At 39.5% G+C, this 26,528-nt stretch overlaps 1 protein-coding gene across 1 annotated transcript in view; it reads left to right on the top strand.

The window, feature by feature from the left end:
- Positions 1 to 26,528, top strand: part of FBN1 (fibrillin 1) — a 238,359-nt gene that overhangs the window by 2,812 nt on the left and 209,019 nt on the right. The gene's annotated exons all lie outside the window — the stretch shown is intronic.

Raw genomic sequence — 26,528 nt, 5'->3', positions numbered from 1 at the left:
CTGAAGATCTTCAGGGAGGTGTGGGGCCTGGTCAGACATTTGTCTCATTTCTCTGGGCTGTCACCAACTAGTGTGTTCCCTTGGGAGGCACAGACTGAATGTGAAAAAAGAAACTAAGCTTTACTTTGTTGCTTAACAGGATGCCACACTTTTACTCACACTAGTACGTTCTCTGTCTGGTTTTACATTTGTTTGTGATTATAGAGAGATACCTCTCTGTGCTCCTCACAGTATTTGATCATTAACACAGACCTTACCCTATTGCAAACTATTTTTAAAGCCTTCCTAAAATCAGGGTATTAATAGAATTGTAATTATGTGTGTTCCTAATTCTCATGTTAACTATAAGATTTTATAGTAAGTTATACACACACACACACACACACAGGGTGGGGGTGAAAGTAATAATTTAAAAATATATACAGTTAAAAATATTTCCCTGCCATCTTTCAGAGACCATTTTCTTGGGTATTTTTCTATAAATCTTATAGGCATATGTATGCATGTACAGATAAACACATAAATATATATGTATACATACACACATATGTGTGTGTGTATCCTTTTTAATACATGGAATATACTGTACATGCAATATTCTGAACTTTACTTTTTATGTATCTTTAATTCATCCATCTATTAACTCATATGGATCTACTACGTGCATTTTCTTTCTTTCTTTCTTTTTTTTTTTTTTTTTTTTGAGACACAGTCTTGCTCTGTTGCCCAGGCTGGAGTGTAATGGTGCAATCTTGGCTTACTGCCTCCACCTTCTGGGCTCAAGTGATTCTCCTGCCTCAGCCTCCAGAGTAGCTGGGATTATAGGTTCATGCCACCAAGCCTGGCTAATTTTTTGCATTTTTAGTAGAGATGGGGTTTTGCCATGTTGGCCAGGATGGTCTCAAACTCTTGGCCTCAAGTGATCCGCCCACCTCTGCCTCTCAAAGTGCTGGGATTACAGGTGTGAGCCACCGCACCCGACCCCATTTTCTTGTTGTATAGAACCTCATTATGTGGCTGAAACAGTTCCCTAGTGATGGCTCTTTAGATTACATTGAGTCTTTTGCTATTACCAACTTTCTTCTGCATACCTGTGTTTACATACACATGTTTATATGTGGTATAAATTAGTAAAAATAGAATTGCTGGATCAAAGGCTTTCCCATAGATTTTAAGCAAACCCCATTTCTCGTGTAAAATTTGAATAACATTTTAAACTTATTCCCTCTGCTTATTGCCATTACAGTCTCATATGAATAAATCCTTTAATGGTGCCCTGCTGTATAAATCATCAGAAAAAGCAGTTATGTACTACATTTTTCCAGTTATTGCTTAAAATTTCTGTTTTTGTCTGTTAAAATATTACCAGCTTCAAAACTCACCTCTTTGACTATAGTGAAACCTGTTTACCATTCTGATTGGAAATGCACAGTTTATGAAGTGAAAGTGATTTGTAACCCCCGAGTCTGCCTGATGCCCAGTTGGTGGCAGCAACTTTCAGCACCTCACTAATCTTTCCTCTAGTTAAAAGGTGCTTTAAACTCATCAGTATCTGCTGTGCACTGGTTCCTTCTCTCCAGCAAATACTGCCTTCTTGGTTTTCTCTGATGTGGCAGGTGACTACAAAATCCGCCTTGCTATTCTTCTTAAAACACATATATATGTTCCTTTCTTGCCAGCTCCCTCTCTTCCTGGATTAGAAACCGGCCTCATTTTCTGCTCACTGGATGTGTAGTCCCAGCTTATCTTCCTCTCTTCCTACCCTGTTGCAGGTGTTCCTTTTTTTTTTTTTTTCTTCTCTCCCCACTGGGCAGCGAAAGTTGTTCCACAATGGAAATTTAGGCATCCTCGAGTTTCTTCCCAGCTTCTGCTGTGTTTTCTTAGAGTAAATTGCCAATTTCTGTTTTTACAGGAAATCCTTTTGAAAAAAGGAATCAGTGTGGTCCCCATCCACTCTGCAAAAATTGCGTTTTTTTCTATTTTCAAATGAGAATTGTTCAAGTTTCAAAACTGTGTGAAATAATACATGTATAGTAGTTTTCTTTTGCTTGGGCACTGCTTGATATGTGAAATGGGTTTATGAAAAATAATACAATCCTAATGTTATTTGTTTGAATTTCAATTCATAGGAATTTTTCTCAGCTAAATTCTAAACTGTGATTAGGCAAAAAGTGTGGGAGACAGTCCAAAAAAAAAAAAAACAAAAAAACCCAACTGTACTTGAATAGCAGTAGTTATGCACCATTTATTTATGACTGCCTTATCGCTTTAGCTCCCAAGTAAGGAAATATTACTGTTTCCTGTCAAAGGGAAAGGTTCTTCACAGTGAGATCTCCTTTCCCAAACCTTGGAGAAGATGGATTGAGAATTCTGCCCTTGTCCTGTGGTTTATAGGTACATGAGACCAGTTGTATTTGACACAATTTGTCAACGTGTGCGATTCCTTTTGGTCTTTGTTTATTTGTTTATTTTTTTCCAGAGGTCTTCTTGCCAGAAAAATACACATGGAACAGTTCATACCTAGGGTAGATTATGTGATGGCAAACTCCAAGGGATTAATTATGTAGAAGTCTGTTATTAAAATAAAGAACTGTAATAGGGAATACAGAAAAAGTTCGGTAGACTTTATAAAGTCCATTTTACTTTGTAAAGGGGACCTTAAGACTTCACCTGAAGTCAGATGGGCTAATAATTAAGTATGGGAAAAGATTCCTGCAGAGGTATAGTTTCCATTTATTGAAAAGATTAAACTAAAATATTGGGACACAATTTTTTTTTAAAAAAAGGATTTAGTATTCTTAAATAGAAGATTTCAGCAATTCCACACATGAAACAAGAAGGTAGAGACAAACTCTTTATTTATGGGACTCATTTTGTAACATTGAAGACATAGAGGTTGTTTATAAAAATGTGTAAGTTGGTAATACAAATTAATTAAAACATACATCAGCCTATGGTGAAATGAGATGACAGCTGATGGAAATGGAGTACAGACTTCCCTTCAGCTTTATTTGGAATTGTAAAGAATATTAAAATGTTCCTTTATTGTCTTGTGGAGCACATACTTTAAAAATTATAGTATTATACTGATGACTCTAATCAAGCAAAATACTAAAAAATTATTACAGTATTCATGTACTAGTTTGTTGGTTTTCTTCCAATAAGCCAGACAATCAGCCTAACCACTTGGGGAGTTTTAGCTTTATTTTCAATGTGAAAATAAGATTTTAAAAATGTTTTCTTGAAAGAGAAATACATTCTTTTAACAATTTCTTTGTTTTTAAACGCGAACCCAGCAAATGGGCCTGCTTAAGCAACTTAGAATTTTTTCCCATGAGATTCTTTGAAGGAACCGACATCAATAATGTATCAGGCCTGAGTTCTGTGGCCTAACTCAGGCGCATGACAGTTTAGTGTCTCGTGATGTTCAAGTCGATTTTCTCGTTAGATTATTAAATCATCAAAGTCAAGAATCCTATGATAAGCATTTTACCACTAACGTATCATTAAGTGAGGTTTCAAAAAGTTCATTAATTCAAGAAGGCCTGATTGAATGCCAGCTAGAGTTTAGTTCTGTGGAAGGCCAGAGACATATACCCCATGATCCTGGGAGTACTTCAGGAACCATGAGTGCACAGAAGGGTAGCATCCTTGGAAAGGGGGTCTGGTAATAAGTCTAAGCAAATACTTAATAACAATTGCAGCCATGGTAGGTAACATTTAGATAACTTCTATATGCTAAACTCTTACTGTTTTGCATATGATAATTCACTGAATCCTCACAGCCACTCTACAAGCTGGGTGCTTTCATAAGCTTCCCTTCACAGATATGAGAGCCAAGGTATGCAGAGGTTAAGTTCTAAAGACAAAACTGAATGTTAACTTTTCTTTCTCCATTAATTTTAGTTATGGTTTTGGTTTTTCATTCCACCAGACAAAAATGCAGGCCCAAGACATTGGTAAAATTCCACTTAAAATTCCTAATATTCTTTCATGCTAGTTCACAAATCCTAAGTATGGTTAATCACATAGTATTATTTAGTCCAACAAGAAACTTTCTGCAAAGGCATTAATAAAACAGAAAGAATCATAGGATGTTAGAGCCAATGGGACTTTGTATAGCGTGTGTATTATATTTTAATATTAGACCTTGACTTGTATGAGGGTGGTAGGTAACCATTGCAGGCAGCCTGCTGGGCGTTGTCTGGGCTTCTGAGCTGGAGGCATTGCTCCTTATGTTGTTCAGAACCCTCTTGCTGTCATGTCCCCCGAGAGAAATTTCTCTCTGAATAGGGTTGCAAGAAGTATTTCTCTTTCCAGTGGAAATTGGTATGTGTCTTAAATCGTGACCAGTCATACGAGTTATTTAGTTGTTTCTTTTTCATTTTTTACCTTGGTTGCCTGTAAGCTCAGCCCAATTTTTTACATTAAATTGCAACCATAATGGTAAAAAAAAAAAAACAAAAAAAAAAGCTCTGAGGTATCACTTACAATTGTACTTTGCAAATACTAATTCCCTTAAAACCTAAGTCCTTTATGAGGAAGATTAAGCTTATTTATTCATTTAACAGATGAAGAAGCAAGGGATGCAGAGTTTCAGTAATTACTCCAGGGACATAAACTAGTAAGTGGTAGAGTTGGGAAATCTAGCTTCATAGCTGGAGCTCTTAATCTTAATATTTTACTGCTTTTCAGTTACAATAAATCTTGTAGATGGTACATTTTTTTTTCCCATGCCCTTTATACCTTCATTTCCCAAGAATCTTCTCCCACCATTGCTATGTGGAAAGACTCAACATTTATTGAAGGCAGATGCTGTTACAAGCCAAGGGAAGCATCATTGTGGGAATGGGATTGATCAGAAGTGACTTTACAGTGAAAGTCTATTAGGGCTGGGCATGGTAACTTATTCCTGTAGTCCCAGTGCTTGGGAGACTGAGACAGGAGGATTGCTTGAGCCCAGGAGGTTGAGGCTGCAGTGAGCTATGATCATGCCACTGCATTCTAGCCTGGGCCACAGAGCAAGATCCTGTCTAACAACAACAACAACAAAAAATTATCAGTGGTCAACAAGCTCACTTTTTTGGAAAACAGAGTTTTATTGAAACAAATCCATGCCTGTTTATTTACTTATTATGTATGGCTGCTTTCTCCTACAGCAGTAGAGTAGAGTAGTTGCGACAGAGACAGTATGGCCCACAGAACTGAAACATTTGCTCTTTGGTCCTTTACAGAAAAAGTTTAACAACCTCTGATCTACGTGATAAAAAGTGACTCTCTACTAGGAGTGAGAACTTGCTGAAGGCAGAGATCTTGCTTGTTTTATTTATCTCTAGGAACGGGGCATGTGGCATGTATTCAATAGAATAGTTTTTGATGGTTGAACTCAGCAATTTTGATGAACTGATTGACTGGGTATGGTTAACTATATAAACTAGAGCTTGGAGTAAGTATAGCTGAGAAATAAAGGAAAGATGAGTGAAAAATACATCAAGGGAAAGGGATATGAAGTGTCTGTGGTCTTAGGACATTGACTGCAGTTGGGCAGGGTTGGCACGGCGTGGTTCCATGTGACATGGTTTGTAGTGTAGTCTATGAAACGAGTGCCCCCTGGAGCTGTGCAGTTCGCAACCTTGAGCAATCTTGTGAGCTCATACATAGGTAGCGACATTGTTAGGGAAAGGTGAGGGACTAGTGGAAACATAAACATCACTGATGGTTGTGAAAGGCAAGGACGGGGAGCTAGTAAAGGATTCTCAGATAGGAACATGATCAGATCTTTGCCACTGGGTAGAGGTGTGAAAGGTAGATGACTTAGAGAGGAGAGAAACTAAAGACAGGGAGATTTGGATTTGGGAGGCTAATATAGGAGTCACAGTGAGAGTCCGTGATGGGCTGAGCAAATTCAGTGAAAGGGGTGAAGAAAGAAGAGGCTCAGGTGGTTCCAGAATTAATGCAGACAGTACTTGACTAGTTGGTTGGGGAAGACAAAGGGGAGGAGGACCTAGAATGCTCCCACCTCCATATATATTCAAACTTACCATATACAAAATCATTGTAGCACCATAAAGAGAGAATAAAGGGAAATGAGATCAGGCCTAGGCCCTCTACTACCATGAAACAAAGTATTTTCATTTGTGAGTGTTTGGGTTATTTTATTGCTACGTAACAAATTGCCCCAGACTTAGTGGCTTAAAACAACAATTTTATTATTTCTCATGATTCTGTGGCTCAGGAATTTAGACAGGACACAGTGGGGAATCTTGTCTCTGCGCCCCACAATGTCAGTTGGGCTGGAACAGGCAGTATGACTTCTTCACATATGCATCTGGTTCTGTGACCAGGCCCTGGCGCCTGCAGCCGTGTTTACTTGGGTGTGGTTTATCTAAATGGACCCACTGAGGTGGGGAATAAAGAAAGCAAAGAGCCACTTGTCTGGCTGTGCTGGGGGCTTTCCAAGTTTTAAAGCGCTCTCTCTCATGCAGTCACTTGCCTGAACCTGCCCCCCGGGATGGAGCCATTGAATGTGTTTTTTTCAAATGGGGAGACTGAGCCCCAGATGCAGCGACTAGGCCTTGCTCAGAGTGAGTGTCTATTGGGGCTGGATCTTGAACAGCAGCCTCCTGACCCTGGTCACATGTGTTAATCCCACATATTGACCGCAGGCTAACTCGAAGGGCTGGGGGCTGGCTGGCTGGGGTCACATGGGCTCATATGTCCTTGACATTGACTGGATTTCTTGATTCCCCTTTATGTAGTCTCAGCTTGTCCCCTTTCTATACATGGCCTCTCTACATGGTCTTTCCACCATAGCCAGACTTTTTCCATGGCAGCTCAGGATCTCTCAAGAGCACAAAAGTGGGAACTACCAGACTTTCTTCAAACTTAGCCTGCAATTGCATGACCTGGAATTCCATCCAAGTCATAGGCCTCACCCAGATTCAAGGGTGTGGACTGACTATTAAGACCTACCTTTGAATGTGAGGAGCAGCACACGTCTGCCGGGAAGGGAGGAAGTGGAGCATCTTTGGAGACCAGCTACCACTGTAGGGCAATAGATCTTTGAGAAGGCTAATCAGATGCTTTAAGTTTTAATTCTAACTTGGTCAAGTTCGATCGGCTTAGTTCCCTACTGAGGATGCCTCCTTGTATTTTGCGGCTGTAACTTCAAAATGAAAAAGCTCCATAAATATTGCGTTTGCATATTCTGTTAGATTAATGTTAGGGCATTATTCTTAGTTTGTCCACAGTTCTGCATTTAAAGAACTCACAATGTCAGGAATAAGATTAAAGTTCCTAATGAACCAGTATGTTTTGTTTTATTCAAATATGAGAATTTCAAAACATCTAACCTTTTTCCATTAGCTTTTAAGAAAATCAGTTTTTAAGATTATACATAAAATAAATTTAATGTGCAATCACTCTAATTTATTAACTTTGGTATGTTTTAACTTTCTTCTGTATGAAATTTTATTTTCAGTTTCTATTTATAGCCTCAAATATATGTATCTGTTGGTGTAATCCACCTCAATTTTTTTAAATTAGGGGTTATAAGCAAAAATAGGTTGCAATTGCTAATAGAATTGGTGTTGTAATGAGCTGAACTGTATTATTATTTTTGTTATAAATGGAGTAGCCACATTGTCAACAGAATAAAATCGGATTGGAAATATAGTCAAGTTTGCATTGTGGGTATCTTATCCTATATCAAATCCTAGTTTTAAATTTCTTGTGACTACTGCTTTTTCAACTTAAGTGACTTTTTTTGGTTGCAGTTATCACTGACTCTATTTATTCAGCTCCCCTAGAGCGGAAGAGAGAAAGCAAAAATCCCTATCTCCACCATTCCCAGCCGGAGATGTATTCCAGACAGCAAGCAGGCTCAGAGTGGGAGAACTGCTCCTTTAAACAAGTGGTTTGGTTCAACATTTTGAAGGGTTATGAATTCCTAGACCATCAGTCATACTTACATTCAAATATAAGTATCCAAACACATCTAATTCCAAATATAGTACAACCATTTTATGATGTTGGTGTTGGGAGACGGGATTTATGTCTGCCCTACAGACACATTGTCTGCTGTCAAGTTTCATGGCCTCGAACTGAAGTATGGTAATATCTTTATTAATAAAGGCAATGTATTCCAGAGGCAGGGTTTCATTTTGTGTGTTTTTTGTTGTTTGTTTCTTCTTCCTTTTCAGTTTCTGTTTCTCCTTCTTTGTTGCCATCTTTTCCTTTTCTTCTTTTTCTTCATTGTCATTGTCTCATCTTTTTTGTAAGTAATTTCATAAGCTGTGCTGCAAATAAAATAGGGTGAATAGGAATATCAAATGAGAGTTAAAACCTTAAGAAAAGTAAACAAGGTCTATGTAAAATACAAAATTTTTACCTGGGAATTTTGGGGTGTTCAAAAAGAAAAACAGGGTTAAGGTTTTTGTTAGGGGAGGGAAGGAGAAAGTCTGAGGGAGGCAGGAGGAGAGAGCTGGGAGAAGGTCTGGAGTGAAGAGTATTGCCACCCAGTGGACCTCGGCTGGACAGAGCAGACGCTGGGTTTTGAAAGATACTGATGACAACCCCTTCACTCCCGGCAGCATTGGGACCAGGCGACCTGTGGTCTTCATCAGCCTCTTTAGGGGACAGAGAGCTTATGGAGAAGAGTCAGGGCATAAAAGAAAGACACTTGGATGCCAGAAAAGATTCCTATGAAAACATGGAGAGGAATGCAGTGGAAACGCAGATTAATCCATTGTCTGGTATGCACCTCTGTATATGGGACTGTGTAAAGTTTGATGCATTCCTCTTCCTGTAAATAACGGCTTATTGTGTATCATTTCCCGTGTTCGCTCAGTGCTCATTTGTAAGATTGTGTAATCAGACTCTAATAGGTTCGTGCCTTTGATGAATAAGTTTTAAAAGACCTTCTTATTTTTAAATGTTTTTGTTTTTGCCATTGAAATTATGGCTCATATCTTCTTCCATAGCCAGACCATCCATCTTTATAAAAATTCATATTACAAATTAGTTATAGTAGGACAGATTTTAGAAATGTATAAATGCTGAAACTGAGGCCCAGAGAAGGTCCAGGAACAAGTGCTCAAGGTGCTTATTTTCCTCTCCGGTTCGTAGGTGTGGAACCTGAGTCACGTGGTGGCGGGAGCCGGCCTAAGACGCGTGTGGTTGGGTAATAGATTGGGCCTCTTTGTGTTCCTACCCTCAAGAGGTTGACTGGTATCTGCAGTTTCTCCGCTGTGCATGAAATAACCAAACCTTATCAATCCTGTGGGCATGGATGTTTTTCTTTCTCTCGTTTATTTGACCTTAGGCAGTGTGATTAGTCTCTCAGTGGTCAACCCTGAAGCGGTGATGCTGTAGCAGAGTTTTAGATTCTCAGTACTACCCTGCTATCAGTGGGAACCTCCACATTAGAAGGGATTGGGTGGGGTGGGACGTTTTGAGGGAGGTAGTTGTCAATGAGGGTATCAGTCAGGTGGTTGGAAAAAGAGAAATAGTCTTCTCTGGGAGTCTGAAGCATGACTCCTCCCCAAAACCCTCCACCACACACATACTCACACTTCGAATTGGCAGTCAGAGTCAAATGACCTGAGATCAACTAAGGCAGTTCTGGGTCTGTGATTAAGCTTGGTCTCTTGTTGTATAACTTGCTGGCTCAGTTATCCAAACTATACATTAAGAGTTCATGTAATAAACACGCTAAAGAAGAAAAAAATTCTCGAATTCTTGTGTTTTCTTCCATATCATCTCCCCTAATAATATTGTAAAACATCTGCCTACTCCTAGCGACAACTATGTTTTGAGCCTTAGCTGTGTTTGAATAGGACCCAATGCTTCATTTTCAGAATGAACACCCTGTCTTGGGCTTGTTGATATTATTACCTTTTTTCCCAATGATTCTAGGCAGAACTGCCATTTGGAATATCTTTCTCTCCCTTTACCGATGGGGTTAATGTTTGAGGAGATGTGGGCAAGTGCTTTTCAGTGAAGGACTTGATGTGCAGCCTTTAAGTTGACAAATAGTTTTTTAATCTTTCATGGACTGCTGGTGCTTCACACCCCAGAATTGAGGCCACTGACCTCAAGTTTGCAAATTTTATATCCCATTACCACCCTGTGAGCTCCGTACTCCCCAGGGCCACATAGTCGATGTTGTAGCTGGAATCTGAGAAAGTGCCTGAACATTTCCTGAAGAGTTGGCTAGGAATGTTTGACAGTTTGGTCATAAAAACCCAGAGCTAGTGGCTGGGGTGTATGTTATAATTACCTCACACTATTTCCTATTTGAGCCTGGCGGTGGGTAGTGGGGTAGACTGGTATTGATTGTGGGACCATATTTTAAAGGACCAAGGAGTCATTTTCAATGATTGCTAGTAACCATTGGCCACACTTTCAGGGAGGTTTGGTAGTGTGGAAATAGGCTTTGGGTCAAATCCTGTCTCCACCACCTACCAGGAGGAAACCTCATACGAGTGATTTGACCTCTCTGGGCCTCAGTTTCTTCACTTGTAAATGCGATTAAATTACCCATCTTTCTGTGTTGTCTTAAGATTTAATGGGATGGTTCATTTCAAGTTCTCAGTACTGTGCCTGACATGTTTAGCTATGATGATGCAAATAATTATAATGCTGTTACAGATAAGGAAAATGAGGCAGAGAGCCAAACAGGCTATTTATTATGGCTAAAGCAAAAATTTAGATAATCATTCCTATCTGGATACCACAGTCTCCACTTTCTCATCATAGAAATGATTATATTCAGAAACAGGAGGCAAACCTGAACTTTAAAATATTCAAAAGTGTAATTTTAATGGAAACTTACTACATCTGTGGAGATCTGGTTATACTTAAAGGCAGTTTGGAGATAAGTTTTTATTTTTAAATTTTCTCTTTCCCTAAATTGCGTTGTCTTCATTGGGAAACAAACTTACTAAATATTATTCCTTACGAACATGCACCCCCTCAACTCTTCCAAAAAAGTTTGCATTTTTTAACTGGCAGATCTGTCAAATAGGCCTTGCCTCTTTCCTGACTAACACATTTTTTTTTTAAAAAAGAGATGTTGTGAAAAGAATTTAAATTTTAGTAAATGGAAGGACTGGGTTGAAAACCATTCTCTTTGGCAGCAGTGCAGAGATACCCTGGGAATTAGAATTGTTTCATGGCAAGGTAGTGGGCCATTCTTGAAATGTGCTTTAATTGCCTCTGTTGGAGTAAGGATTTGGGTATAATTGGGTAGCCCAGATATCCACCCGCAATTCTTAGCCACACTGCCTTTCAACCTACAATCTCAGAGGTAAAGAGATAAACCCTCTTTTCCGGATTCCGCATATCAGATCTCACGGAGAACTCCGGCATTGCCCCAGTCACACGCCCTTCATTGTCACCAAAGAAATAGGGTGCTCCAGCTGGTCAGGACTGAGCCATGTGTTAGTCCTGCCTGAACCGTGTGGAATGGGCTTAGGAAAGAAGAGTTTGGTTAGCAGAGAAGGGGAAGGGATGCTGGATGGGTAAACACAACACATCTGCACTCCCAGGGAGAAAGCTCCCTTTTCCACAGCATCAGTATTCCCTCCACCCACTCTGTTACCACTGTCCTCTCTGGGTGCTTTGTGGGCAGGCCTTGCATGCATGATTGGGGACAGGCTGACTCAGATTGGCAGCCCCTGAGAAGAGCCACTTTCTAATTCAGCGTTCCCTACCTTTGACTTCATGCCATGCAGCAACATAATGCTCATTTACTACAAAGAGATTCTTATTCATTCTTCTTCTTCTGTGTCCTCTTTCTCTTGAGGAATTGAAAATCTTTCTATTTGTAAATTTTCTTTTAATGATTTTCATTTTGATTTTAATGAGAGTTGACTTTCAGAGTGATCTGAAACTATCGAGCATCCGTGAGAGTGGAACAAAACATACATTATCTTAATTTAGGCATAGCTTTCGTAGAGTTCCTATATGCTGCACCCTCCACGCCAGCTCTGGTTAACTGATTCGCAGTAAACTCTAAGAAACTGCGGTTGCTTCATATTCATTCACAGCCTGTAAAAATAAGAGTAGAGTGTTTTAAATAAGGAACGATTTAAACAGATAATAGTTATTTTTCTATTTGCCATTGAAAATGTTCAAATTACTTAATGTCTGTCATCCCCTTGGGGTAAATAACACCATCACCAACAGAAAGTTTATTAAAAAAAAAAGTAAGAATATAAAATCAAGCAAATAAATACCAGATACTTTCTGTGCTCTACCAACTTCCTGGGAAAAAAAATAAACCTCAAATAAAATAAACTTTTCCTTTTAAAGTTTTGAAAACCTTTCAGGTATTTTACAAAGATAGGCGAACCACTTTTTCTCTTTTTGCTTGTAAGCAGTTCTAACTTAATCCAGACATTATTGAACTTTGACAGAAGACAGCAGGGTCTAATTTGACTGCAGACTGACTCATCTGCTCATTTGCGTTTGAGACCTTCCTTGAAAATAAGTTGTTTGACACACATTCTCACACATTGAAAGGTCAGAAGACGTACCAGGATTCTTTGCTAACTGATTTCCTCCCATCATTTCATATTTCCCAGGACCATAAGAATTCTTCCACTTATGCACAGAAAAATGCAAATTTAACCTTTTTATGAACCTGATACAAACAAACCCCCTCCCCCAAAACACATCTTTTGTTAACTGATGGGTTTATGTTTGTCATCAAAACAAAATGTCTTTATGAAAATGGGTCATGTCAAAAAGGACCTGTGATGTCCAAGGGGATCTATCCCCTGAACCAATATGTTAATTGTTTGCACAGGTGTAGTGAAGTCATTTGTTCTTGGATGCCCCATCTAGTGAACTGCAACCTTATGTAGTAGCTGGCCACTTAGTAGAAACACTTTGGTTAGTTCTTGCCACTGATTTAACATGGCACACATGTTGGGATTGGACTGTTATTGTCTCTTCATGGAGGTCCCCTCCCTCTCAGGAATGTTGAGCTGCGTAACAGATAAAGGTGGTTCTTCAAGTGAATGAAAACAGAAAACAAAAGTGTGGCATGACGGCATGTAGGAGACTGGATATCAGGATGGACTAGGCCAGGTGCTCCTGCAAGTCTGTGTTTTTGAAAAAGAATTTTATTTAACACAGATGTGGATAATTTCAAATAGATGCAAAACTAGCGAGAAGGATACAATGATGATCCAGCTTCAGCATTTATCAATTAATGGTCAATCTTGTTTTATCTACTTCTTCTCTCCCTCATTGCATTTATTTTGAAGTAAATCCCTGAAAAATCATTTTACTTTTAAATATTTCAATGTGTGTCCTAAAAGGTAAGGGCTGTTTAAGAAACATAAACACAGTAATATTAGTCTGTTTACCGTGAACACTAATTTCTAATATTATCAAATATTCAGCGAATATTTAACATGTCCTCATTGAGTCATAAATTTTATTTGTTTTTTTGCAGTTTATTCAAATCAGGATCCAAAAAAGTCCATATTTTGCAACTGGTTGATCTGTCTCAAATATTTTTGAATATATAGATTGTCCCCCTGTCAGTTTTTCCTTATAATTTATGTATTGAAAAAATAGGTTCCTGTCCTCCACAGCAGTGCTTCTTAAGATGCCAGTTCACAAACTCCTGTTTCTGGTCCATGATGAGATGAGAAACCAGGGTGTAAATCCAAAATATGTCACTAAGCACACTATTTAGTTCAGCTTATATTTTATTCCTAGGGAGACTTCCTCAATGAAGGAAGCAGTGAGATGGTTTAGATTCTAGCTTAAGCTCCTTATCTCATTATAGACTAGTAATGTCTAGTTTGTAGACCAGTGCTGGCCAGTTCTTGGACCACACATGGCTTTCACTGTTGGAGAGTTTCTTGCAGTCCAGTGATGATTGCATGCCAGTGGGATGGTCTTATCATGTTTCTCAGTCCCCTGTGTGTGTTGTGAATTGCTAGTTAGAGCTAAATGCTTAATTAAACTCAATTAACTTTTTGTCAGGAAGACTTTATAAGTGGTATGTGTCCTTCCATTAGGAGGGACATCATTACTACCAGTCTCTCTTTTTGTGTTATTAGCAGCCATTGACAATCATTTTCTAGATCTATTTATTAGGGTGGCAGAATGGGGATATTCAAATTCTGTCATTTCCTATTGACGTACTAATGCTGTAAAGTTTTACTCCTAGTTTTGAACTTAGGCTCAACACTTCACAGCCAGTAATGTTTGCAATATGCTGGATCTGATTTTCTTATCTGCGACTTCGTTGTAGAAAAATTATTTAATATCTAAGAGTAAGGATTGGCTATTATGAGCTATGAAATTGTGGAAAATTCACACAGAAGGAACCTGGCGTTTGAAAGGGCTGACAGGGAAGAAAATAATTCTGCAAAGGTTCATTTATCCCATGATCTTTTGTGAGTGTCAAGATAGAAGCACTCAATGTGTTTTTATTTTAAAGTAAGGAATTTCAGGCAAGAACCTTATGAAAAGTTGGTAAGATTTTGGACTATGGGGTGGGGGGAAGAAGATATTTGCAGAGATTTTAACATTCAGACGTGAATTTTTGTACCTTCATTTTGGCATTGCTTTAATGCTTCCCCCCCCCCAAGAAATTGGAACAAGTACAGTCTTAGTGATTCAAATGAAAGATGCTGAAAATTACTGGTACACCCAGTCCCCATCGGGGAAGGGAAGGTAGGGATGAGAGCTGCCCCAGGAGCTCCTCCCCAACTGTTTGTGGGGAATGGTGCATGTGCGTGTACATGTGTGCCAGGCACATTCTCTGTGTGTTTCATGTCAGTGAAACATGTCCATCATTCTCTAAGGCCTCATGTATTCCTACCTGATAGAAAACTGGGTGAAATGACAGGCTTTTGGAACTGATTTTTAGTCAGTGGGTGCTGCTACAGAGATTTGGAAGCCCTTTAGGTATTCAAGATGGATGTATTTCTCTCTGTTTTGACATCATCATCACCACTTCAGAAGTTGTCATGTTGAAGCTTTGTGCTGGCATTTAGCACCTGCTCTGCTTAGTTATAGCTTGAAACACAAATACTGTCACATCTTCTCTGGAGCTGGAAGGGTGCTGAGAGGACAGTGCTGGCATCACTCACACTGAGAGGGAAATCTTTTGGGTTGGATTTCAGAGAAGAACTGTGCTGGCCATTGGAATGAGGAGAGTCACCACTTTGTGTAATGGACAACATCCCAGCAGCCTCTGAATTAAGTCACAGAGACGTGAAATTGGAGGGTTTTTTTAAGAAGATCATTGGCTCACCCAGGCCTTCGAGCAGCTCATTGTCTTCCTAAGCTGGGTCAGACAGTTGCCTGCGTGTCCTGATGGTTTTGCTTAGAGCTACTTTTCAAAAGACAAGCTACACCCATGTTGAAGTGTGTGTACTAACACATTCCAATGCCAGCTCTGAGTAGGTTTTGAATTATCCACATGTTGAATCTTTCTTGTGCTCCCTACACACCCACTCCCTCAAACATTGAGCATGTTAAGAGCTGACTAATGTTTTTACTGGAGGGTGCAGGACAGAATACTCATTCTCTACTGGGAAATGCAGAAACTATTTAGGAAACAGAAGTGCCAGTCTATAGGAGTGAATGTTCCTAAAATGTGTTCTGTTTACATTGTTTTCCTTTTCTAATGCGCTTCCCAAGCACTGTCTTACTTCTTTTGCAAACCTAGTAAAAGAAATCAGAACACAAAAAATGATGTACAAATTCGTTTACACAAAAAAGAGAATACATTCTCTTTGGAGTATTTATGGAAACATCGTTTTAATCTCTAATCTAAAAATCTTTAGCACTAACCTTGGAATGTTTTATTAATAAAGTCTTTTGGTTTTTAATTAGGGATTTATGATGTTTCCATTGTGTAGCCTTTGAAAAATTACTTCACTTCTCACATTTTCAGTTTCCTCGTCTGAGAATGAGCACACCAATACATTTTCTTGATAGGGTTTGGGGGAAGAGTAAATTTTATAAATTAAAGCTGTCTAATAGTTGCTAATTATTATTTTTATTCCACTGCATGACTTCACGTGGACTAAAGTACTAATCTGGTTAAATTCCCTCAAATTTAAATTAGACTATCTTTATTAAAAATTTTCCAAATATCTAAATGTTTAAAAATAAATGCTTACAACTTTGTTTCAATCGCAAAATTAAAAAAAAAAAAAACCTGAAGGTTTTGACTGCCAATATTGTGAAGTGTTAGTTTCAATGAAATAATCTCAGCAACTGCATGCTTTTACCTAACTTCTTCTGACTTTGTAGAAACTTAAAATCTGTCAGTGATTTATTTATTTACTTTTGTTCCTGAGCAACAATATTGTCCCTGTTTTGATGGGAGGGCTAGACAGAGAAATGTTTTAAAGATCCATGGCCTGCTGACTGCCGTGTAGTATGGTTTGAGCTGCAAGATCTCTGAAGCTTTTGTAGCTATAAATGTTTCTAAATGATGCAACTGAAACATGGAAGAATTTCACTCTCGTACCCCATGTATTCCACTTATGAGTAATTGTTGTTATGTGTTTGATTTTTTCCTTTTAATTTTCTAAAATTTAAAAAAGTAGATGAAATGATATTGATTTCTTACTGGTAATTACACTTTTCTTTCTTTCTTTTTTTTTTTTTTTTTTGAGGCAGGGTCTTGCTCTGTCACCCAGGCTGGAGTGCAGTGGCGTGACTGCGGCTCACTCTAGCCTCAACCTCCTGGGCTCAAGTGATCCTCCCACCTCAGTCTTCCAAGTAGCTGGGAAACTACAAGTGCATGCCACCATCTTGACTAATTTTAAAATTTTTTTGTAGATATAGGGTCTTGCTATGTTACCCAGGCTGGATCTTTTTTAAAACTTAGTTTCTTATAAACATACCCACCTTTTTAAATAAATTAAATACTACTCTTACAGAATTCTCGTTAACTTATGTTGTCTTAGTGGTAAATGAAACTCTAACCTTTCGTTTACCACTTAAGATTCAAGTATTGTGTTAGGTGTTGGGATTGTAAAGATAAATCTGAATTTGCTTTATTTAAGGAACTTGCAATAAATAAATAAATAAATAAAACCCTGGCAATTTCCAGTTTTAGGAGAGATGAAATGCTTGAATAATTTTAGTATGAGACTGAAGTCACCAAATAGGATTCAAAACGGATTTGCTTCCTTGCTTCACGTGTAAGCCACTCGTGCTGGAAATCGCTCACTGAAGTCCATCTATGAGCCAGTCCAGGATACTGATTTTATGGTATAGTCGTTGATGGGGTGGAATCTTCTGGTCTTTAAAATAAGTCAGGTGCATTGAGGATGAGAACTCTCCAGGTTTTAAGTCTCTGATTCATGAACTTGTGGATGTCCTGTATTGGTCTCATGCAGGGGGTCCAGAAGGGTGTCAAGCCTGGGCTGGGATGGCTCTGACTCTGGCCGTCCTCTCAGGACTGTGTGGAGTTGCCCGAGTTTAAGATGTTCAGTTCTCATAGATCACTGGGCAGCTTACTAAGCTGAGGCATGGTAGGTTTGAGTGGCCAAGTTTTCCTCTGGTTGCCTGCCGTGGAATGTGTTTTCCCATAGAAACAACATTTTAAGTTGTGGTCAGGTTCCCAGACCAGCCCACAATAGCCTATTCAGCTGATAATGCAGCTGAGAGACTGCTATTTGACTGATCTGGAGACCAAACCACCACCTATTAACATTGTTTCTATTGGACAGGCCATTCCAAGTTCTAAATACTAATATAGAAATGAAATTTTGGAGCTCTACCTGTTTGTCAATTGGAGCTGACAGCATTCGGAACTCAAGTATCGAATCACCCTGCACTCTAGGTTCCTGAAAGACCTCATTCTTTCTTTCTCCTAAGTCTGACCCCATTGGCTGGTGTTCCTGTCTCTTCCTGGGGCTGCCAGTACATTCAGAAGATATTATCTCCTTGGACAGAGCTCTTGTTTGAGAATTTCTGGGAAGTGGCAAGAATCATTGCTTTAGTCCCCAATTCCTTCTGTGGGTGGTAACAGAATTCCATGAGCTCCACCCCCAGCTCCGCCTCTGGCCTGCCTCTGTGCAGGCTCAGAATCCCCTCACCACTTGTTTTGTGTTTTCAATCATTTCTATAATTTCCTTCACCCTTTGGAAAAGTACAATGTGGCTTCAACTTGAATACACGGAATGAATATCCCAGTCAAAGAAAAGCTCTTGATGGACCCTGAGCTCCCTGGTGAAGTCCAAGGGTTGCAGAGTTCTGGGAAGCAGTTCTTTACAGGGACAACATGTTCTCATCATGTCATTGGCCATATCCTCTCAGATGCTCCAGAAGCAAACATTTGAGATAAGCTGAATTTTCTGTCTGGAAGCAATGCTTCCTCATCCTTAGAGGGTCAAATAGTTTAAACTTCATGAAGAAATTCACCTCTTTCCATGTATGGGAACGACTTTTACCCAACCAACCAGACATGTGACGCCAGTAGGCCAGATACAGATGCCCTCCCTTGGAGAAGTGATCCAGTACACACTAGGACAGCCAGTTATTCAAATCATTGCCTTGAGAACTTTGAGGAGTCCATTCTGCTGGTGTAGTTTTCTAAGCAGACAAACAGACTTTGTGTTCTTAGTGCTGCTTCATCCAGAGTTCCAGAAGCATGAAGTGAAGAGTGCTAACTTGCTGCACACATGATGTACTTTAAACATCTGTGCTTCTGGTCTTCATGGATCAATTGTCTAGTTTCCTGTAGAGTGCATCCCATGGCTTTTTGAGCTGTAATTTTTTTTTTAATATACACACACCACCTATAAAAGATTCCAATAGGATTTAAATTGACTGTCAGTCTAAAATGATGTCCCAGATCTGAGGAACTGCCTTTGCAGCTTTGTTTCCTAATTGTCTTAGGCTGTGTGTGTGTGTGTGTGTGTGTGTGTGTGTGTGTGTGTGAGAGAGAGAGAGAGAGAGTATGTGTGTGTTGGGGAGGAGGGTGCACGTGTGCATGGCCTTAAATGGTGACAGCATTTTTGGACCCTAAGTTCTTGGGCTATTGCTTTTGATCAACACAAAATCTCCATGAAAAGCTGAGGGTACACAGCAAATGAAACTGTTGATGCAACACCTGTGTGCTGCCTGTGCTATGAGTTACTCCAGTTAGCAGTGGGAAAAGCCTTCATCCAAGCAGCACATCCAAAGATACCTTTCAAGGTCACTCTGTGGATTTTGTCATGGTTGTCTGTAGGAATTGGCCACATAAGGCTGGCTCCATCTATGACCTTGATCAGCTGCAACAATCTGTCATCATAAAATACATGCCAACTTGTGAGCTGAAAACCTTTGTTTAGTTGCTTGTGGGATTTTTATTTTTCTCTTTTGCCAAAGAAATAAATAGAATCAAATATTTATATATGTGTGTTATTTGTCTACATTGATTTTGTATTTTCTCAAAGGAAAATATTGATTTATGAGTTATAAACATGGATAACTTCACTGATCAGAATACATTAATGACTGGCATGTCAGTGAAATAAGGAACAAAACCACCATACATTTCTGTTTAACTGCCTATATAGCCTTTCAAAGACGTGTTAAATAGTCTTCCTTTAAAAAGATAAATTTATAAGAAATAATGCTCTGTATTGCACAGATTTTAATGTTGGTGGCATTTTCCATCTGGCCTGCTTTTGCCACTGAGGAGATATTAATCTTTGTTAATTGTACTTCGTACTTGCTAGTGCCTAAAGTCAATATTATCTTGTGTGCTTCTAAATAGACTACAGGATGGTCTAGGCATAATAGATATTGTTTCTGTGCTTGAAGAACAATGTATTACTCTGGGAGTAAAGGGGGTGGGTTGGACTTCAGGGATGAGATCTAGACAGATAATTGTTTTAAATATATAACTACAGTATAGCCTATGTAGGTTTTTGAAGATATGTCTGGAATTGTGTTTGTAATGTGAAAGATGAATGGGATTCATCAGGGAACACTAAGGAAGGAGATGGAACTACACGTTGAAATGGAAAGATGAAAGAGCTAATATAAAAATGGAGGAAGTGTCTGGTTTTTGTGTGTGTCAGAGATAGCAGTGCGTGCATGAGTGAGGGCTGAGATGGTGAAGAGGAGCTGAGTAGGAGGGTGGGAATTGAAGGTACTGGTAAAGGTAAGAGTGGACAGGTAGATTAGGCCTACCTGATAGATATCTGAAACTAATAATGAGACGCTTAACATTATAGAGGGTGAAGGTCCATCTTTGGGTTGTAGGAGAATAGAAATAAGCGTGGTGAATATGAAAAGATACTTAGCCATATTGTCCTAATGGAGTAGAGAGAAACTAGGAAGCCAGGAAAAAAGAACATGATACTAGTCCAACAATGAAATCACCAGGATTTGGACAAGGGATTTGCTAATGGAGTTGGAGAATTTAAGAGGAATTTCATCAGTGGGATGAAATAAAACTAGTGACTCCCCTTAGCAACCGGGAAACATCAAATCATAGCTCAGATAGTCCTCTTCTGAGCTTACCACACATGCTGTGGCCAAAGGCCTTTGTTCTGGCCACCCTGAGTTCCCCGGGCAGACCTTGATGTTCGTGCTTTCTCTGTTGCGTAGACACTCTTTGTACCTGTGTTCCTAGACTGTGAGATCCTCAAGAGCAAAGACTGTGTCTCAGTCACTTTTAAAATATAGCTGTTTTATTTGTAATTGCATTGGGACAGGATTATTATTATTTTACCTTAAAATAAACTTTTCCCTTTAGAACGGTTTTAGAGTTACAGAAAAATTAAGAGAGTTCCCGTATACTCTGGACACTTTACTCTCTTGTTAGCATCCCATACTAGCATGGTATATTTTTTGTAATTAATGAACCAATTTTTTTTTCTTTTTCTTTCTTTTTTTTTTTTTTTGAGACGGAGTTTCTTGCTCTGTGCCCAGGTTGGAGTACAGTGGCACAATCTCCGCTCACTGCAAGCTTCACCTTCCGGGTTCATGCCATTCCCCTGCCTCAGCCTCCAGAGAAGCTGGGGCTACAGGCGCCGGCCACCACACCCGGCTAATTTTTTTTTTTTTTTTTTCTAGTTTTAGTAGAGATGGAATTTCACTGTGTTAGCCAGGATGGTCTCGATCTCCTGACCTCGTGATCCGCCTGCCTCAGCCTCCCAAAGTGTTGGGATTACAGGCGTGAGCCACCGTGCCCAGCCAATGAACCAATATTGATATGTAGTTAGTGATTAAAGGCCATTCCTTATTCAAATGTTCTGAGTTTTTACTTAATGTCCTTTTTATGTTCAGAGTCCCATCTAGGATATCAGCCTGCATTTAGTAGTCATGTTTTCTTAGACATGACTCAGCTGTCACAGTTCTCAGACTTTCCTTGTTTTTAATGACCTTGACAGTTTTTAGGAGGGCTGGTCAGATATTTTGCAGGATGGCCCTGAGTGGAATGATTTGATGTTTTTGTCATGATTACACTGAAATTATGGGCTTTTGGGAAAAAGACCACAGAGGTAAAGTTCCATTTTTATCACATAATATTAAGGGTTTATAGTAGGAACATGATTTGTCATTGTTGCTGTAACCCTTCGTCGCCTGGCTGAGATAGGATTTGTCAGGATTTTCCACTTTTTCCTCCCCTTTATACTGTACTTTTTGGAAGACAGTCAATGTGTGTAGCTCACATGTAAGAAGTGGGGAGTTATGCTTCGTGCTTTGGAAGGCCGAGCATCTATGAAATTATTTGAAAGTCTAAAGCACAGGAGATTTGTCTCTACTCTCCCATTTATGTATTTCTTCAATCATTTATTTATCAGTATGGACTTATGGATATTGATTTTTTACTTGGTGTTGTAATCCAATGCTGCTTTTGTTATTTTGTTGCTCCCAAAGGGTTCTGGCTTTGGCCATTTGGACTTCTTTCATTTGGCTCCTGTGTCCCTTGCCATGCTCCCTTCAGTGTGGATGTGTGTTTAGCACTTCCTTATACTTTCTGTCACTGCAAGATGCTAGAGATTCCGCTTGTCTATTTCCTGCCAAGCCCTAGAATCATCTCCCAGGAGCCCTGATTCCTTTTATGGAATAATAGTATTAGCAACCAAGATCTAGGCATTAGGCATACTCATCTTGGTCAGTCTTATTTCTTAGCTAACACAGTGCCTAGCACATGATAGACTCTCATTAAATATTGCTGACTAGCCAGCAATAATGGAATGTTGAGTAACCGATGGTACAAATGACTCAATGAAATATTGTGTAGCTATCCAAAATGATCATTAGATTTATACAATAACGTAAGTGAAAAAGTAACAAAAAAGGAAGATTGTAATAACACTCATGCAAAACAAGCAGAGACTTGTGCGAAAAATGCTAACAAGAGGAACTAGATTTGAATTTTGGCTCCCCAGTTTATTAACAGTGTGAATTTAGATGGATTAATCTCTATGGCTCAACTTCCTCACATTCATTATAATACAACAATAATGATAAAAATAATAACTTATTTCATAGGAGTATTGTGGGGAGGTAAATGAGTGCTGGGGCTGAAATAGGACAAGCACTCAATAGATAGGATGAATGTAGTGATTACTGTGAGGCTGATGGAACTATGATGTTTTGTCTTTGTTTCCCAAATCCTTAGTGATATGTAACATTACATACATCGTGACCTCTTCATCTCTCTCCCCAATCTTCTGTAAGGAATATCTGGAACTGGATCATTTCATGGTAGTCTCACTCTCTCTTCCTAGGAATTCCCGTAGTGCTTCTTATTTGAAATGATTACTCAGTAATGTTTTTATGTTGCCTGGGGTTCATCACCACCCTTTATACATACATGCTCCTCCAGTCCCCCGACCGTGGCTCTCAGCAAAGGGGCAGCTTGAGTCCCTCTCATGAGCCCTTCAGCACACAACCCAGTGTATCTCAATAGGTTAGTTTAATTTGTAAAACATGATTTGGCAATCATATAGGTCAAAGCACATAGAGTATCCAGAGTTCAATAAATGTTAGCTCTTTTTCTGTTTTTGTTTTTTTAACTTTTATTTTAGGCTCAGGGGTACATTTGCAGGTTTGTTATACAGGTAAACTCGTGTCATGATTGTTTGAGGTACAAATTATATCAGTTTGTTTCTTAATCATATTTTATTTCCATAGTCACAAAAGAACAAAAATAAATAAAAAAACCTTTGGGTTGGTAAAAAAAAAAATTGTTGAATAGCTTTGTGCTTGTGGGCAAGGCGAAGAGTCCTGATGTACCTGATTGTGGACCTGGCAGTGAACTTACTGGCTACACAGGAGGGGGAGCTATTGATCTTGGATAAATTGAGTTTGAGATGGTAACAAAACATTTAATTCTGAATGCCCTGAAAAACGGAACTAAAGAGAGAAGAAAAGAGACAGAGTGGAAGAAAGGGAGATAGGGAAGGGGAGATGAGGAAGGGAGGGAGAGAAAGAGGGAGAGAGAAACAGATGGACCGTGGCTTGGGAGGAAAAGGTAATGGAGTCACCAATCTACTGGTGATGGAGAAGGCAAGAAGGGGATAAAGCTCTTGAAAACCAGCATAAAATCTATTATTCGTTCTGTTCCTTTTCAGATTACTTTTATCTAAAAAAAAAATATCCCCAACTGCACAAAGTAGGTTAGAGTGGTTGGCTGGCTTGCATCCTCAAAGGAGGAAGCCAGAATTGCCCGCATCCCAAGCAGTGTCGACCCAGACAATCCAGAGAAGAGTCGCTGGGTCTACAGCAGCAGTCTCCAACCTTTTTGGTACCAGGGACTTGTTTCATGGAAGATAGCTTTTCCATGGACCAGGGGTGCCAGGGGGATGGTTTCAGGATGATTCAAGCTCATTACATTTATTGTGCACTTTATTTCTATTATTATTACGTTGTAATATATTATGAAATAATTATACAACTCACCATAACATAGAATCAGTGGGAGCCCTGAGCTTGTTTTCCTGCGACTAGACAGTCCCATCTGGGAGTGATAGGAGACAGTGACAGATCATCAGGCATTAGATTCTCATAAGGAGTGGACAACCTAGATCCCTCCTACGTGCAGTTCACAATAAGGTTTGCGCTCCTATGAGAATCTAACGCTATCCCTGATCTGACAGGAGGTGGAGTTCAGGGGTAATGAGAGTGATGGGGAGCAGCTGTAAATACAGAGGAAGCTTCACTTGCTTGCTTTCCACTTACCTCCTGCTGTGTGGCCCAGTTCCTAACAGGACATGGACTGGTCTGTGGCCCGGGGGTTGGGGACCGCAGTCTAGAGAGCCAAGCTGAAGCTTAGGGAAGTCACGGAAGCTGTTCTCATTACCAGGGTTTGAAGTTTTGTTACCCAGGTTGCATTGTGACTGGCAGATGGACTGGAACAGTCACGTGAGGTATTCAAATCACTGCTGGGAGACTTGACCTCTGACTTCAGTGAAGAGGGCCAGAATAAAGCCACTAAAATAAAGAGGGGGAGTATTTGCAAGGTTTGTCAGAGTAGCATGGGCCCCTTCCTCAGACGACTCATGATGTTTTTTCTTTTTTTATCTTGTTAAGAAAATTATCAAAGAGCAAATCAAATCATGATGTGTAGTTCACAATACAGGCAGCTCATTTGTGTATTGTAATTGTTCCATGATCTATCACATTTTTTATAGTGGAAGTTATTTTAACCTTGGAACAGTAGGATGTTAAGATATTAACATGGGACACAATACATGGGCAGGTGGGTGTCCTTTGTTGTGTGAGGGCATTTACCTTTTGATGCCCCTCCAGATTTACACTTAAGGGGCTAAATCATGATTTTTTTCCCTTAAAGGTTAAGAAAAAAAAGCAGTTAATGGAGCAGGTCAGCCTCATTAGCCATTACCTAGTGCTTAGTGTTCTCCTTGCGCAAGAGTTTAATCACTAACATACATGTTGAGAAACTAACATATATGAAATAAGAGCCTCCTGACCTTGTTTTTATTACCTTAACCTTTTCCGAAAAGGAGTTTGCACTTTGCATAGGAAACAGAAAGGCTATCTTGCTGTAAGAGGCCAAATTGCAGAAATGGGCTCTGGCTAAGGAATGTGGACACACTGCAGACATCTTGCACAGAGGCCAAGTCTTGCAATGATGTGGTCAGACGTGGTAGAGGCCAGCTGTTTGCTCCGTTGAGAGAGGCTTTTGCCAGTCTACGGGATCTCTGAGGGCTGTGTTTAACTGAATCCAAATATCAAACCTGCTGAGACTCACTCATGCCCCAGGGTGTTTGGAGTTGGGTTCTTGCAGAGCGCAATATTGAAAGTAACTGGTAAAAGAAATTACAGATAAAGACTTAGCTATTTTTAAAAAATGTAACATACAGTGGTGAAGTGGAATATAAATGTATTTTCCCTCTTTCCCCTATAGACTATTGGAATACAGGTAGAAACAATTTATGCTGGCTGGGTGTGGTGCCTCACACTTTGGGAGGCAGAGGCGGGTGGATCACGAGGTCAGGAGTTCGAGACCAGCCTGGGCAGTATGGTGAAACCCTTGTCTCTACTAAAAATACAAAAATTAGCTGGGCATGGTGGCGCATGCCTGTAGTCCCAGCTACTCGGGAGGCTGAGGCAGAAGAATCTATTGAACCCAGGAGGTGGAGGTTGCAGTGAGCTGAGATCACGCCACTGCACTCCAGCCTGGGCGACAGAGCAAGACTCTGTCTCAAAACAGTTTATGCTGTGCTTTATCCTTGGTCTATTGATGGACATTCTGTGATTTGTGTTACTTATGTCACCCTGAATGCTACTGGATGAAATATCATCTTGTCCTCTAAGTACACCTTTGACTTAACGTAGGGTTAGGAGAGTGTACTCTAGAGTCAGGCTTCTTGAGTTCAGATCTCCATTACACACGTCTAAGCTATGGGACCTTGGCCAGGTTGTTTAAACTTCTTAAGCAATAGTTGTTTTTTTTTTAGTGTAAAACATTATAACAATAAAAATTACCTTGAAGAGTTGCTATGAGGATGAAATAAAATAATGTATCTTTAGCACTTAGCAAAGAGTTCTTTCCCCTTTGAATTTTAATTTTTAAAAATTTGTTGAATGTTGTTGCTACTTGCACAGAGCTTTAACTCTGACTTTGTGTGTTTGTGCTGGAGTGATGGGGTTTGATGGGGATAGCTGACGAGGTGAAAAGAGAAAGAGGTATGGATGCTATACTTTCATTGACCCCAAAGAGTAACTGTATTAAAGATTTACCTTCCCTGTACAAGCATTTTGTATTGAAACCTTATAACTAAATATTTTATTATGGAAATAATCCAGTATGTCTGCTTTAGAGTTTACGTGTTTTAGTTCTTTCCAGCTTCAATAAGACATTCATTTATTTCCAGAATCAGAGCTGTTTTTTTTCTGTGTGTAAGTAGAACAAATGTCACGCAGCTTGTTTGAACGAGTTCTATTCGTTTACAGTGTCTCAAGACCAAAAGCAGCAGAGGAGAAATCTTATATGTTTCTAATACTTTGCATTGAGCCATACCGCATAGCATTTAGAATGATTTAAGAATGAATGGCAACACAAT

Source organism: Mandrillus leucophaeus, unplaced genomic scaffold, assembly GCF_000951045.1.
Source record: "Mandrillus leucophaeus isolate KB7577 unplaced genomic scaffold, Mleu.le_1.0 Scaffold798, whole genome shotgun sequence".
Taxonomy (NCBI): Eukaryota; Metazoa; Chordata; class Mammalia; order Primates; family Cercopithecidae; genus Mandrillus; species Mandrillus leucophaeus.
This window is presented reverse-complemented; position numbering and strand designations above follow the sequence as displayed.